The 12,686-nt window shown below is 40.4% G+C and overlaps 1 protein-coding gene across 11 annotated transcripts in view; it reads right to left on the reverse strand.

Annotated features, from left to right (window-relative positions):
• Nucleotides 1-12,686, reverse strand: part of ZNF827 (zinc finger protein 827) — a 163,537-nt gene that overhangs the window by 43,658 nt on the left and 107,193 nt on the right. The window lies entirely within an intron of this gene.

Consider the following 12,686-nt stretch of genomic DNA (forward strand, 5'->3'; position numbering starts at 1 on the left):
CCGAGAAGTGGAACATGTGAACTTAACCGCTGCGCCACTGGGCCAGCCCCTCATTGTACTTCTTGATATAACTACTGAAAACATCCTCTATCGGCACTATTATTTTATTGACTAGACCTAAGTGAGTGATATTTATGAGACATATAGTGCAATGCGACAGTACAAGGGAGTGTTCCATTAAACACCATTTTGAACAACCAAGTTAAATAAGATGGTGCGCAGTTCTTCTCTAACAGCTGGTGCCCTAAGATAAATTAAATTCATTAATCTCCATTGTAAGGTTAAAAATAAGTAACCATCCTCAAACTTCAATCATTCCTCAAGTGAGCTTAGTAAGTACCCAAACTGAAATATGTATTTAAATGACTGTTGTCATATTTGTATTTCATATAAGATTTCACAGGTCTTTGTTAATAACTTACAGGATATGTAACTTAAAATTTTTTTTTTTAAAAAAGATTGGCCCTGAGCTAACATCTGTTGCCAATCTTCCTCTTCTGTTTTTTTTTTCTCCCCAAAGCCCCAGTACATAGTTGTCTATCCTATTAGCAGGTCATTGTAGTTCCTCTATGTGGGATGCCACCACAGCCTGGCTTGATGAGCTGTGTGTAGCTCCACGCCCAGGAGCTGAACCAGGGAACCTCGGGCCACCGAAGCGGAGCGTGCGAACTTAACCACTTGGCCATGGGGCCGGCCTCCAGTAACTTAAAATTTTTGAAAGGACTCTGCTAATATTCGTTCATTGTAACACAAGATGTTTAGAGGCCTTGGACAAAAGCCTAGCTTGTATGTGACCACAGTAATTATTACAGTATAACTCAAAGCATTGTGAATCTCATCTTTGTTCCTTAACACCTTACTCCCTCTAATAAAATGGATTCTTTTGATAAAAGTATTCCATGCTCATTATAGAAAACTAGAAGAACATAGACATGTGGGGAAAAAACCCTCACAACCACAGTTCCCATCATTACCCAAAGACAACTGCTATGAACATTTTGGTGAACTTTCATTTTATTCCTTTTTCATGTCCAAATGCTTTTAAAAAAAAAATTAATTACTATGAAAGGCATGTAATCCAAGGCAAGTCTTAGTATGACACCAGTGATGATATTTTTAAAATATCACATTTTCGAGTGATAAAAGTAACAGTTGGGAGATAGACCAGAGTGCTTTAAAAATTAACATTTTTCATAAAAATGAAAAACAATTTAGCCAAAAATAGTGTCAAAAATAACTTTCACATACTGAATGCATGCCTACATGTTAAAAGCATTTGCAAGAGTACGCATTTTTCTTTTCTAAGTAAAATTTTCCCCTGCTTTTCTTTTGGCAAGTACCTACACAGTACATACAAAATTAGTGAGCAAAAAAATAATTGGTATGAGTCATCTTGCCTTTAAGAGAAAATAGTTACCTAAAATCCACATAACCAATTAATTCCCGCCTCCATACTCTAGCAAAGACTGACAGAGTTTGGGCCCAATCTTTTTTTGTAAATCATTCTGTCTCTGGGCTCTCTGACTCCCCAGTTATTCTGTTTCCCAGGCCTCTTTGCCATTCCTATAATACAGCTGCCTTCCCTGATAGCCTCACCACAGCCTTTCCCGGGACCCACCCATTCATGAATCTTTCAACTGAATGTCCCTGAGCCTAATTCCATTCAAGTTAAAAGAGAAGCAACTGATCTGAGTGACTCATTCCTGGATACTTAAGGCGGGAAACTAGACTCTGCAGATGGATGAGTCATTTTGACTGGAAAGCGCTGGATGGGAAAAAGGTACCCAAGGGCGCATGTAACAGAGGATGGGGAAATTGTGAAGGCAGCAGGTGCCAACAAACACAAGACATTAAAGCAGGATTCCTAAGTCTGAAGTACTCTGATATCTTAAGATGGGTTCTACTTTCCAAATATCCCTTACAAGTTTTTTTCCCAACATTTTCATCTCTTTCAGCTGAAAATATCTCCATTCACTTTTTTTTTTTATTAATGTTATGATAGATTACAACCTTGTGAGATTTCAGTTGTACATTTTTGTTAGTCATGTTGTGGGTACACCAGTTCCCCCTTTGTGCCCTCCCCCCACCCCCCCTTTTCCCTGGTAACCACCGACCAGATCTCCTTGTCAATATGTTAACTTCCACCTATGAGTGGAGTCATATAGAGTTCGTCTTTCTCTGACTGGCTTATTTCGCTTAACATAATACCCTCGATCTCCATTCACTTTTGTCGCTTTTAGGACTACCATTCTTTCTGAGGTCACATTTACATGTGGTTCTGCTGAAGCTGATCTCCTTGTCCAAAGCTCCAGGCATATGCTCATGATAGAAACTTCCAGAGGGATCTGGTGTCAAGCATTCAGTACCAGAATATCTAAGACAGTTTCTTCTTTGTTCAAAATGAAAGGAGCTCATTGATGTTTCCTGATTATAAAAATAATATATGCTTATTGTAGAAATGGAAATCCATAAAATATAAGTAAAAATCACTTGAAATCCTAACTAAACTGAGATAACAGTTAACCTTTCTACATCTATCCTTCTTGATTTTTTTCTTGTATGCATCCTTTTTTCACAAACCATGGGGTTATACTATTCATGCGGATTTGTAACCCGCTTTATATTCTCATGAACTATATGAAAAACTCATATAACTCTGGCTTCTAGCTGGGGGAGCTCATTGAAGGACTACGGCTTAGAATCATTGCCTCACCTATATTTTTAGTAGGTCACTTAATTTACAGATGATTCATTAAAGCTCCAGGTCATCATATGTGTAAACGACAGATTCAGAAAAACAAAAAAAAGTGATTTGGACACATAGGTCCCCCGCTTTACTTTTTTAACTTTGAAAATTTACAAAAGTGTTAATGCAAATTAATGATAAAAAATAGAACAAAGCATATAAACTGAAAAATAAAAGAACACCTCTCACTTTCTCTCTTCTCTCAATCCCAATCCTTTACACTCAGTGGTAGTCACTGTAAACCTTTTATCTGCTGAGAAATCATCCATGTATATATAAGCATATTATGTGCACATAAAATGTATCACCTCTTTTTTTTTTAACATAAATAGAATCATGTCACACATGTTGTCTGCAGCCAGTTTTTTGTTTTTGTTTTTGAAATCTGACATATCTTGGACATCTTTTCAAATAATTCCTACAGATCTCCTTCACTCTTTTTTAATGGCTGTGGAGTTTTCCATCGAATGCCCCATGGTTCATTTCACCAGCTCCCTGTCCACAGACATTTTGTTGGTTTTTAGATCTTTATGCTGCAAAGCTCATCTTTATCCAGATACCTTAGTGTTACTTGCTCAAGTCTATTTGTAGATTAAATTCTAGAATGAGACATCAGGTTCTAAACTCACAAAATAACATGGAGCATTGTATTTCTCTTTAACTTAGAGAACTTGTTTCTTATTTATGTGTTTAATAGAGTATTTAAGTGTTGCCTCATGCAAGCCCCATAATGGCTCAGCATAGAAAAAGGAAAGGAAGAGACTGGAATGAGATAGAACGCAAAAGCATTTCAGAGCATAGGTGGCTGAGGGCAGAAATGGCTGTGTATGTGTGGTAATCTCCAACTCCAATAGGGCCATCTCTGTTGTTTCTTGTAGAGGTGAGGAGAAAGATGTAAGACTAGGGGAGTGTGTAGTCTGACAGCTGTAGAAAATGCTCTCTCTCTTCATGTGTAAGAAACAAGAGAGGAAGTGTCAGAAGATTTGTGGGACATGTTTCCCAAGCAAGAAGAAGAAGCCTTGTACAATTTTTTAATGATCTGAAAGGAAAAATGATATTTCCAGTTCATGGGCTGCCCAAATTCCAGAGATTCAGGCCTGAATTCAAATCTATCTCACACAAAGTTTCCAAATAGTATTTATGTGAACTCTTGCCCCATTTGGATCAAAATATAACACTGTCCCTCAATAAAATAATTTACATTAAAGGAGAAGCTCATTTGATAAAGCAGTTGGCTCACAGATGGGAAAAAAATTCTGTTTGAAATAACTCCAAGATTTTTAACATAAGACTAATGACATAGGGAATTTTATGCCTGGGAAGTTTATTATTACATGTGAAAGTCAGTATTGGGTTTTCACATTAATTCAAATACTGGACTTTTACATCAAACTATCAAACCTTGTACTTCCACCTTCCACCCTCTGCACTCAGAAATGCTGCCCTAGAGTTTCTTTGGTGGTTGGCTGTTAGATTCTATATCTAAGGTGAAAAAAATGAACACAACAGCCCCGAAATCTTTCTCCTGTCAAGCTAAACTATTTAATTCTAAAAAGGAAGTTATGTCATGGTACTGTGCCACTCACATTAGATAGAAAGGGAAACTCTATTTGGAGAGGGCTTTATTGCCAACTTTATATTTATAAAGGGATCCATTTTAACCTGCAGTCAAAACCAGGTCTGTGTTACAATCAAAGTGTTATCAGATCTCTCTTTAGAACATTTAACACTAGTTCTACAAACAACCTAGCTTTTCAACAATATACTTTCATCCAAGATTTGTTGAGCGGCTACATTAGGTGCTAGTTTCTGGATGGAGGAATGATCAACAAGGCAGTTTATGCCCACCAAGGAGCTTACAGCTAAAGGAGAAGGCTGATGAGTAAACAGGCAATTCTAACTATCCAAGGACATCGAAGAAAGCAGCACCTAATCCAGTTTTGGAGGGGCAGGGAATGGTTTCCAGAGAAAGCAGAAACTACGTACAAAAAAAAAAGGTAGCTTATTGGGAGAGAGTACATGTGCAAGCAGTCCAAGTTAAGAGTTTATCCTGAGGGCCATGGGAAGCCACTGGGGAGAGAGTGACATGATGAGATCTGCCTTCTAGAAAGATTAGTCTGGCTGCAGGATGGAGAGAAGGGATGGGAGAGGGTGACACTGGAGACAGCGAGACCAGCCAGAAGCCACTGTTGTAATCCAGAGGACTAATGATGGAGACCTGAATAAAGTTATTGGCAGTTGGTACTGAAGGAAAAGAATGCATTTAGGAGAGAACTAGAGAAAGAATCAATGTAGGAGAGGACATGGTAACAGAAGGGAGGTGGAGGTAACAATGAAAGACAATGGAGCGATTACTGTCGTTCCCGCCCCCGGCTCCCCAATCGTCACCTTGCCTTTACTTTTTCAATGCCTTCCTTCCCACTGGGACCCTTGTGTATTATTTGCCAAGGGCCTCCTCTAGTCGCTGAAGCCTGCTTTGCCCACCTGTGCGGTCCACCAAAGTGTTGGGGAATTGATTCTCCTGGGAGCAGCTTTAACGGATGACTGACTGCACAAATATCCCAGCTCTCTCACCCCTTGGGTAGGAAACTGAGGTGTGTGTCCTCCGTTGCTTCCCAGAGTTCCCCAGTGAAATGAATCTCTGGTTGCCCGCAATAGATAAGCTGTCTGATAACGTACCCGTTATTGGCTGCCTTCCTCTCCCTGGCTCGCTTCCCCATTCCTCCACAAGTGTTTCCAGGTCTCATTTCCTAAAAAACTACTTGCACTCAAATCTTTGTCTCAGGATGTGCTTCATGAGGGAACCCAAACAAATGGTGTCCAGCCTTATGGTTTGTGACATGGTGGCTGATGATGATCATGCTATCCACAAAGATAGAAAAAACAGGATAGAGTGGAGAGTTTTAATCAATCAATCAACCAATTAATCTTGCAGGGGAGGTATGGGGACAGCGGGAGGCAGGGGAAATAATACGTTTACTTTGGGACCTGTTGAATTTGAAAAAGCTTGAGGGGCCTCTCTGTGGGGTGCCTCAACAGAACTCCAGGGATGGTGCGGTAAACCTAACAGCATTAAGCAAATGCAGACTGCCCATATTTTTGTGCGTCTAGTTAATGTCTTTTTTTTCTGGATGGTAAATTGAGAACCAAAATGCTAACCACCTTGCTTGAGGAAACACACTGCATAAGGGAGAACAGCAAAAAAAAAAAAAAAAAAAAAAATGAAGCCCCTGACTATTATTCCAATAACTACATCAAGAAAGGGCTCTGGTGTGAGGTGGGGGTCTCTTTCTTACCATGGAGAGGCACCTGTTTGGCCTACATATGGGAATACAGAATGGGTTTGTTTGAATGAAAATAGATGGTCTAGTCTGCGAGTGGAATGACTTTTCTTTTTTTTTCTACCCTGGTTACCGGAGGGCAGTTGCTGCCCTGAAAAGGCATCAACACAAAGAAGAAATTGCATGAAATGAGAATATGTATTTTTGATAGCAAAGGAATGGAAGAACATATTGTATATACAGAAAAGGCCTGGTAGATTGAATTAGCTAGTCCCAAACTGAAGCCAGGGTCACTACATTGCAATTTTCAAACAACTACTCTCCATCATCCATTACACATACTCAAGAATCTGGCCTTTTACAGCACTATTCATTCTCCAGGCACCTCAACAGTCTTTGCAAAAGTAAAAACCCCACCACAGGCACTGCGGAGGCCTTATAAACGGCGTGTGGAAAATTTTATGTGAGCACAAACACATCTACTCGGCCCACAGAAAGACACCAGGCCAGGACCGAGGTGGCCACAGCCCCAGAGGGTGACCTGCACCTGAGAACCAAAGTCCTCGAACTGGGTTTTTAAAAGGGCTTTTGGATGCTACCATTTCCCACACAACACAGACGTGAAAGTGTTGAAGGTTATCTTCACCATCAAGTGACTCAACCCCTGTGCCATCTGGGTGGAGATAACGGCATTTGGCCAAACAATGACAGGTTTTTTTCTCTATTTTTCTGGGTTTCCATAGATAGCCCAGGTGAGGCCTCTAAAGTGGATATAAATTTCCCCCTTTTGTATAAAAAAAAAGTGTGCCTGTGCCTCAGGGTGCGCACCCCACACTGTTGGTCTGCTGAGACCTGGTTAGTTACATTTTTGACGAGGGCTAACTTGCACACAGAGCTGACAGGGCTTCATGCAAGCCCTTTCTCTTTACTGAAGTTTTTAGTGGAATTCACCTACCTCTGACTAAAACCAAACGAGGCTGACGAGGGACAGGTGGGAAGAGTTGTGAGCACATCATTTTTAGCCTCAAATAACATTATCTGGACCAGGAAAATCTGTAACAATGAAAAGTTCTCCCTCTAGTAAATGGCCCCAATGGCTAGAGCTCATCTATTGCATGTACATCAAAAAGATACTAGAAGCAGTGCAGTATAGTTTCCCAATACGAAACACAAGAGGAATCAGATATATCAACCTACGTGCCATACAGTTCAGAGAAATAAGTTTGTGCTACAAATGGAAATGTTGCTGCAAACTACAAGTTGTGTAACTGAAAGACTGCTGTCATCATCATCACTGTCAGAGTCTCTGGAATCCACGTGCACTTGTATAGATGGCCTGGAGGTGACCACTTGGCATCTAACCCACTTATTTGTGAATAAGCCAATTAGCCCTAACAAAAGCAGAAATACTGTCTTAAGTACACAGCTTGGTGGATTTTCACAAGATTATATTTGTATGTAATCAGCAGCCAGTTAAAGAAATGGAACATTCCAGCTTCCCAGAAGCCTTTCCGGTGCCTCCTTCCCAGTCAATACGGAACTCAATACTGTGTCTTTCAAGAATTACATATGGTGACTTGTCCCTTCCCCAACTCTTAGTGGAGATGGTAGAATTTCAGCTCCTAGACCAGACTCTGATTTTCCCCTGCACCAGTATACAGTTTTGGCCCTCAAAAAATAAAGGAACCTTGGCTGGAGTTACAGTACTGTTATAGACGGTAGTTTTTGAAAAAGAGGGGATGTGGAAGAAGCTTAGAGGTCTTCTATTCTCTCTTCTGGAAACATGGCTAGGACTAAACCTGGATTCTCCTGATTCCCGGTCTAGAGCGTTTTCTTCTGCACTGCTAACTGCAGCGTGACACGTTTTATTTAACCAGGAGGTTTTTACACAGGTTCAAGAAACGATTTCTATGGCCCAGATGATCCATGAAAGATTAGTGGAAAGAAACACAACTGCTTCTATAACTCTCTTAACTGAGAGAGAGGTTCTGAATGAGCATGATTCCCAGATATCAAGTATTAAAGGAAGAAAGAAAAGACGGAAATGGAAGAGGAGAAGAAAAAATCAGAATTATATTAATAAACACTACATTCTTATCTCATAAATTCTGTGAAATATCTTACTTAAAGGACGACTTTTTATTCCTAACTAAAAGGCGGCAATCCATCAGTGGATACCTCAAATGCCTGCTGTGGGGGCGTGTGGGCAAGCACTGGGGATGTGCTCCTTTTGCTCACTGCCAGTGACGCGCCATCTGACTTAGTTGGCAGCAGGACAGGGTAGAACGAGAGAAAAGGTACTATGCAGTTCTGGAATTCCTATGCTGTCACTTGCCAACCGTATGACTCCGAACAAGTTATTAAATCTCTCTACAAAAGGTATAAACTTCCCGTTACAAGATAAGTAAGCTCTGGGGATGTCAGGGACAGCACGGTGAGTACAGTTAACAATACTGTATTGTATATTTGAAAGTTGCTAAGACAGCACATCTTAAAAGTTCTCAACACAAGAAAAAAAATTGGTAATATGTGAGGCAATGGATGTTAACTAAACTTATGTGGAAATCATTTCCCAATATATACATATATCAAACCATTATGTTGTATACCTAAAACGAATACAGTGTTATATGTCAATTACATCTCAATAAAACTCAAAAAAAGTTATTAAATCTCTCTGAACTTCCATTTAGTCACTTGTAAGTTCAGCATAACTCTTATGGCTCAATGAGTTGTTTTCAGAATTCAGTGAGATGACATAGATCTTGTGCCTGACAATTTAGTAGGTCCTTGATAACTGTTAGCTTCCTTCTCTGTACAGAACAAATTCGTTTAATCAAAAAGGGGCTTAAGCTACAAAATGATACACACCAACACCACCTAATGTTCTAATGTTTGTCTGTGACTCAGTCTGAATTGAAAAAGAATCTGCTTGTTTGAAAAAGGACTGAAGAAAACACTTTGCTGTAATCCAGGACAGCTTTGCATGTCTTTCTCTCTCGAGGTATGAGTTGGGAAGTCCTCACATAAAAGAAGGTGACATGCACATCTTTTATGCCAACCGTCTGGAAAGAGGTCATTCATATCTGGCTAGGAGCGTGGCAGGCTGAGAGTTAGTTGCGGGTGGCACTCTAATGCAAGGCAACATTTATTTAGATTTCAGAAAAGTATATGACATGGCACCACTTGTATTAGATTGATGAGCAGAACAGAGAGAGGAAAATGGATCAAGAATTGGCCCGGGGACAAGAGAGACCCTTCCAAACCATCCTTTTTATTCAATGTCAGATCCTGATTGGGATATCAAATCCTGAACTAAATTTTCCCCAGGTTATTTGCTTCTCGTTTGTATGTTATAAGCAACAACAATAACAAGAGCAGTTTTTTTTTAAGGGAAGTTAGCAAATAATGAGGGTAAAGATTTACAAATTAATTGCTGATATGTTTTACACTGTCTAACCCTAAGATCCATGTGAAATAACAAACAGAAGCATCGGCGACTCCACACTGTGAAAGAATTTCATGGAGACTCATATTTTCCTTCACACCTATTCTGGTTGTGTTTTCATTTTTTGGCTTAATACAGAGCAAACACACTGTGAACTTCGAAATCATAATAAAACAGAATTGAAACGCCACATTGTTTAAAAGCAGTGCTGAGATATAAATTCTTCTCTTAACAGCCTTTGCTTGTGGAAAGATGATGGAAACACACAAACAGCTGCAGGTACAACAGTAATGGGTCCACTCTTCACACAGAACCGCCCTTCAAGCCCTGACTCCAGAATCTTTCTACTATTAACGTAAATCTTTTACAAAGGGAGACAAGTATAAATTAGACACAGTACATTAAATTATACACAGTCTGTAATTTCTATCTCCCTCATAATAGGAAAGCTCTTTTATTTCTTTCGTAAAATCCCCACCAGCAACATCACCACCCAGGGTGCCCTCAGTAATCAATTCACGACTTTAAGGATATTCTGTCCTCGCACCCCTCCAGCAGAAGGTGACAGCAGCTTTTAACTCATCATTTTATTAAGGATTCCTGGTGTTACCTCTGTCTAAGACATTCACAGCAAGTAAAAATGTTAGGTCTTGGCTCATGAGCATTCTCTGGTTCTCAGGAAAGTCAGTCTAGAAATAGTGGCAACACTCGAGGCCAGGACACTGCGAAGCTCTGTGTTTATTCTGTTTCTCTGGGACGGTGGCAGCTGTGTGTCTCAGAAACCATCTGCCGAAGGCAAATGCCTAGTTAACTGTGCTATTCTCGATTTCTTCACAGTCCACAGTCCTGCCCACCTCTCCTCACTCTGCTATCCCCCACACGGCTTGCTTCGTTTTCCACAAGCCTGAAACACAATCGTGGCACACTGGATGGATCCCTTTGGCCTGGGGCTCTCAGGCCTTTAACGATGTTCTCATACCCCGCACCTGCCCTGCCTCCTGGTCCTACTCTACATGAGTTTGGAAAAGAATTTCACTCCACCGACAGAAGGATATAAATATATAACCAACATACAGTGTTGAATTAATGCAATGGGTTTCAGCATTTGCAAGGGATTTCTTAGACTGGAACTAGGCACATTAGACCTCATTGATTATGGTCTCTACTAACTGGGAATCTGAGATAATTCTCCAGGCTGACATTTATCTTTGCATTATCTATGGAAGGAAGAAGTTTGCTAAGTGCACAAAGAATAGAAATAATATTTTAATGGTACCGTTTAAACTACCCAAGAGAAGATTTCTAAGGACTCTGAAGCTTTTATTTATATACTAACAACAAATTATTTTTCTGCCTAGTCACTAAAGCCAGCTGTCTCCTTCCTGGCTTCCTCATTCCTGCACAGCCACTATCATTCCCTAATTCAATCTGCTTAGAGCAAAGCTAACCAGTCTCCCAAACCAGTCAAACAGCCCTTTGTCTGCCTCTCCTATCCTCCTCCTCCTCTTCTCTCTAAGCCGGGCCCTCATTAATAACGCTGTCCCAGTGCTAGAGCATCCCCTTTGGGCTCCTCCTCCTTGCCACATGTTCTCCAAGGATTCAGCAATCTGCTGCTCACTGGGGTCTTCTGGAATTTTTCGTAAGAATCCATGACTCTTTCACCTCAGAACCTTAAGATCCTCAACTGTAGCTTCAATTTCTTTGTACCCAGCACTGCATTTAGCAGAGTACTGGAACACATGTAGGTCCACAATATCTACTGGAGACCCCTGGGCCCTGAGGCATTTTAGGATTCATACTTTTTCTCCTTTCAGTATAAGACAGTGCATAAGACATATTTTATGTAACACTCCAATGGGCCTTCATAATTAAGTACACTGATATTTCTGCAACTTAAAAATGTATGAATTTCACCCTTGGTGTGATACATAAAGACTATAAACAGCCTCCCATTAGGTTTTGCCACTAAGTAACTTATTCAAAAAATTGTGGTTGGTCAAAGCTTTTCAGATTTCGGAATTGTGGGTAAGGGACTGGGGCGCTCCAGTAGGTATATGATGGCCAGGCACCACTGTCTAGAATTGAAAGAAATGTTTTCTTAAAAAGTCTCCATACTGCAATCTTCCGTTAATTCAGATGGCTCTTCTCCACAAGTACTCCAAATTATTGAGGTTTTCTTTACAAATCATGTCTTCAGGTTATGAGAACTTTGTGATCACAGGTGGTCCTTATCATTTTTAATTTTTCTAATTTTAACTTCATTTCTAAAGCATTCTCACCGTGCTTATTTTTTAAAAAGTCCATTTTTTGTTGTCTATTTTAGCAAACTGTAAATATAGCCATTTTGCTTATCCTCTGCCTAAAGAGAGGCTTTTGGAAGCACGGAGTTTGATTCTCCCTCGGAATGCTGGATTGACATTTTAAAAATCCCAGTTATGCTGACTTCTCCTGAAACAAGAGTTAACTTTTTACGTGTGATTTTATCTAATTTGTAATATAAGCCTATCAAGCAAAACACAGAAACTCCCCTACACAGTTAAACATCTACTGATACCACTCTTTGCGGTCGAGTTGTAACTCGACTAATAAACCCTTCCTAAAATATAGCCAAGCCAAACATTAAGCCAGCAAAGCAGGGTTTGTATATACATCACGGGATGCTGGCTGGCTGGGTCACAGCACCCAGACAGGCAATTCCTAGGCAGTTATTTTGACATTAGAAAGTCACAATCCATCAACTTAACAGCAGGGCGATAATTTGGGGACTAGGGAGATGGCTATTCAAAATGACACCGTGGGAAGTACACGGTAGTTCAAATAGCCCCTGTTTGAGAATGAAGACATCAACGAAGCAGATTTTCTTTCTACCTCTAGAACCAAGTATTATGGAACATGTTTTTGTGTAAGCACATTCTTTGTGGTGTTTGAATAGGAAAGGCCTGCAAAGCTAAAAAGCAGGCAGGTGCCCAGACGATTTGGAGATGAGAAGAAATGGATCTGCCATCACAAGACTAAAGAATGACAGAGTTGCCTTTTCTCCACTGTTTCCCAAACCACTTCCAATGCCCTGTGATACCTCAAGCCAGTATTTCCCAAGCTGCCACTTGGCTCTTCCTGCATTGCAAAACACTCAGAACTCCAGCCATCTGGGAAACCAGCCTCCTCAGGTGTGGGGTGGACACTTGGACTTCATTCTTGCAGGGGTTCCCGG

This window comes from Equus asinus, chromosome 3 (assembly GCF_041296235.1).
Source record: "Equus asinus isolate D_3611 breed Donkey chromosome 3, EquAss-T2T_v2, whole genome shotgun sequence".
Lineage (NCBI taxonomy): Eukaryota > Metazoa > Chordata > Mammalia > Perissodactyla > Equidae > Equus > Equus asinus.